Below are 4,697 nucleotides of genomic sequence, written 5' to 3' on the forward strand. Positions count from 1 at the left end.
GAAATTGATTTTACGGTGAGTACAAAAATCCTATTTTCTCTTCCGTTCATGGACGGACACAGCAGCAATTGACCTTAGGGACGTCCCCAAGCAGTGTCAAAAAATTCAAGGGGTGGGGAAAAAACACAGCAATTAAGCTTCACCCCAAACAAACCAGAGTTCCTCAACGGAGGAACTTCAACCTAAAACAGCCGCCTGCAAAACCTTGCGGCCAAAGGAGGCATCCGCAGATGCAACTTGAAAAGGTGTGGATTGACGACCAGATCGCTGTCTTACACACCTGTAAAACAGACGGCTGATGGCGGAAAACCCAAGAGGCATCAACCACCCTGGTCGAATGCGCCGTAACCAGAAAGGGAGGCGCCCGCCCCTTTAGGGCAGAGGCCTGGAGCACGACCTGCTTGTCCGCAGGCTTGTTGGGGACGAAAAAATCGCTTGGGGGAGCAGAGTGTTCTTACCCCCTGTAGCATCTATAATGATGTCATCCAGGGATGCCCCAAAAGGCCGTACACCCTTCAAGGCTAAGTCCTCCTAAGGACCTTTTAGAGGTTTGGTCCGCAGATCAACACTTTAGCCACACAAGGTGGCATAGTACCACCACGTAGGCAGAGGCCCTGGAGAGCAAAAGGAGCGTATCCAGGGCCAATTCACAGACAAACTGCAGGCACTGCACCAACTGGTCTGCCAGGCTCTAACGGAGCTCAGGAGCATTATGCGCCTCCAGCTCCTGCAACAGGGACTTTGCCCGCTCGGTAATTGTCTGTGACACTAGAGCTCCGGCCAAAACCGGTCTCACTGCCGACCCCACTACTGTGAACATGGAGCGGGCCACAGCCTCAGCTCTCCTATCTGCGGGGTCCATAAAGGCGGGAGCCCCTTCCACAGGTAACGTGGTAGACTTGTTCAGTCTGGACACAGGGGGGTCGGCTGACGGAGGCCTTTTTTTTTTTTTAAAGTCTTCCTCAAGAGGATAACGGACCACAAAGTGTTTTGGTACATCAAAAACTTTCTGCGGTCGGTCCCATTCCTTGTATAATATTTTGCCCAGGTAAGGAACACAAGGAAACACTTTTGCGTATCCTGCACCGCAGTGATAAAAGCTCCAACAAAATGCCTTATCAAGCGCTGACCCTGAAGCAGAGTCATCCTCACTGACCGTGTGGGCTAAGCCTGCAACATCTGACATGACAGAACCAGAGTCAGCAGCAGGGTCTGGTTCCGTGTCAGAGCCGTCCCCAGAAGCAGGCGCAGGGAGGGGGTTTTTACCCCCCTTTTGGCCGCTTGTCACTTCAATCCTGGCGATAAACGCCTAAGGGACTGCCGTATGGGCTCTACAGAGACCGCAGGGGCAGGGGCACTAAGGGTTAACTCAGGCATGGTTGGGGTAGAAGCCTCTGTTCAGACTCCATGTTGACCCACCGCTATGCCACCCTAGTACTGCAAGGCAGAGACCCACAGGTCACCCTCCTGGCCGCAAAACAGAGAGCAGGGGACCCCCAGGTAACTCACCACCCGGCCAGGCTGCAGTGCTGCTGAAGCGCTGAGAGTGCTGTCCGCTCTGCGCCTTCCCTCAGGAAGCAATTTGCGGACTGCAAAATGGCGGCCATACACGTGTTTAAAGCAACAGTGACACAGCAGAAAACACAGCCCAGCACACACAGCAACTCCAGTACAACAAATTAATAAGAAGGGAGAAGCTGCTGCTCCAGTTGAGCACACCTGAGCAATCAATGTCCTCTCAGAAACAGGTGGGTGCCTGCAATGCATGAGGCAAAAACTTGAAGGCAGGGTATGGACAGCCGCACACCAATGAATCTTAAAAAAGTAAGCCTTTAATGGTGAAAAAGGAAAGGCACTACAAAAAATTAATACCACCACACAGCAGCACAGCCCCCGTAGTGACAGAGCCCCGGGCGGACCCCCCCCTTACAGCCGCCACCCAGCATGGGGAAGGAGGGAGAGGAAGGGAGAGAGGAAAGCAGGGCGGACCCTCATTCGACCTCCCTAGGAAAGCACCAGCCATACCACCTTGCCAGGGCAAGGGGCCACTACTTACCTGTCCTGCGACCACCGGCTGGAGGCATTCCGGACAGAACCAATGTCCGCTAAACGGCATGGCTGTCGGCCAGACACACTGTGACAAAGCCATAGCCAAAGGTCTATGGAATATGGAGTTCCCTGGCCACCCCTGGAGCAACGGGGCATGTCGTGGATGACCCAGAGCTGAGCTAAGGGCTGGCACACGCTCGATGGCCGAGCATGGGGGGACTACAAGGATCGAGATCCAGCCTGTCACCCAGTCGGCAGTTGATAGTAGAATCTCAGGATTCAAAAATGCAGTAACAAAACAAAATAAAAAGCGAAAAAAATCGCAAAAACATTCCAGGGTACATGGACTCCAGAAGGCCATGTCTACTCCTGACGCTAGGCAGAAAAAAACTGGAGCTGCTGAGTCACAGGGTGGGTTATACCCGGGGGACCACGCCCCCTGGGAGGAGCTGTACTGAAAAGTGTTTTAACACTTGAAGTGCTGTTTTTTCTGCCTAGTCTCTCCTGGAAGGAAGGATATAATACCCTAAGGTCAATTGCTGCTGTATCCGTCCATGAACGGAAGAGAAAATCATGTTTCATAGTTTGTTATAAAATTTAGCAAACAGGTAATTTTTCTCCTTCATTGATATGCGCTGATGGGCACAGGTGGGCACTGATAGGCACAGATAAGGCGGCACTGATAGGCACAGATAAGGTGGCACTGATGGGGACAGATAAGGCGGCACTGATGGGCACTGATGGGTGGTACTGATGGGGGGCACTGATGGGTGGCACTGATGGGCACTGGTAGGTGACACTGATGAGCACTGGTAGGTGACACTGATAGGTGGCACTCTGGGCACTAATTTATGGCACTGTGGGCGGAACTGTGGCCACTGATAGGTGGCACTGTGGGCACAGATGGGTGGCGGTGGTGGTCACTGGTAGGCAGCACTGTTATTCACTGTCAGGTGACACAGATGAGCTGGTGGCTGCTCTCCTTCATCGGGACCGATGTCCCTCTGACAGCCGCCGGTGATCGGCTGATAGCTTGAGGAGAAAAAATAGCTGATTACTGGCTCTGTTTACATCACATGATCAGCTGTCATTGGCTGACAGCTGATCACGTGGTAAGGGGTTGGGATCGACCCCTTACTCCGATCTGTGATCAGCTGAGTCTCATTGACTCGCTAATCACAGAGCGGTCCCTGCAGGGGGCGCGCAGGCCGCTCAAGAACGGCAGGACTTCCATGGACACCCTACCGGCAAATTAGGTTCGCAATGTAGCCGTCTTCCAGCTATAGCGCGGATCTGAAGTAGTTAAAACCGAACACATATTAATTACACAGGTGCCTGATTAAGGTGGTAATTAAACTCACTTGGTGCCTCATCTGTGTTCGGTTTTAAAGGGATGAGGTGGCAACCCTAATATATATACAGATTTACTAGGACCCCTTTCACACTGGGGCATTGGCAGCACTAATGTGCCGCTCATTTTAGCGGCGCTTTAGGGCTGTTTAAGCTGCACTTTTTTCGACCGCTAGAGGGGTGGTTTTAACTCTAAAGAAGGAGTTTTTAACTCCTGTGTTGCAGCGCTTCCGAATCGCTTTTCAGTCTCTTCGGAATCACTGCCTATCCATTCTAATGGGCAGGGCATTTTGGAAGCACTAAATACAATGATCCCAAACCAACCCAAAGATGCTGCTTGCAGGACGTTTTTGTAATGTCCTGCAAGCGCACCGCCCCAGTGTGAAAAGTTACACTGGAATGAATGGGAGGCGTTTTTCATTCGCTTAGCAGAGGCTATTCCCAGCGCAAAAGCACCTAAAAACTGCCCCAGTGTGAAAGGGCTCTAAAACTGGCACACACAGAATCTGGCGCAGCTGTGCATAGTAATTAATCAGATTTACATATATGTAGTGTGGAAAAAGCAGTGGATCCTGTGTGTTTCCTTCACAACATTGAAATCGCATGGCATTCCAATTCCAGTGTGGGGGAAAAAAGGTTTCTGCACTGTTTGTGTGCGGATGCGGTGTGATTTGGATCATAGAAATTAATGTCTCAAATTGCACTACACAGACATCAGGTGAGTTTGTGCGAATCATGTGCGATGTGCTGCACTGTATATATGTGAACCAAGCCTGACTTCCGCTTGTTCAATAAGGCTCGATTCACAATAATACATTTTTTGATGCATTTTGCTGAAATGCAGGGAAATTTTTTAACATGGGTTCCTATTGAACATGTTCAAATCATTGCATTTTTGCGCCTCTGCGTTTTTTGAAAGGGTTGGGGATTTTTTTCCGCAAAATGCAGCGTTTTGCCTGTAATAGAATTCAATGGACCCGCATCCAAAAGGCAAGTACCACGTTTTTACCACGATTTGCATTTTTCTTTAGACTGCATCAAGCTAGTTGCTAAGGAGGGGGCCTGGGAAGCCACCTGCCGCGTCCTTAACAACCGATGAGTCATCAGCTGTCAGCTGGCTTCCCGCTGAATGAAAAAAAAAATTGTGATAAAAACAGTGTGGGGTCCCCCCCAGGCCCTTGGGTCTAGTATGGATTCAGAGGGGACCCCCCCCCCCACACCAATTTTTTTTTTATTGGCGTGGGGGACACCCCGAAATCCATACCAGACGAGCGAGTGCCCCCCCTGAACCATACCAG

The sequence above is a fragment of the Rana temporaria genome, chromosome 4, assembly GCF_905171775.1.
Source record: "Rana temporaria chromosome 4, aRanTem1.1, whole genome shotgun sequence".
Classification (NCBI taxonomy): Eukaryota; Metazoa; Chordata; class Amphibia; order Anura; family Ranidae; genus Rana; species Rana temporaria.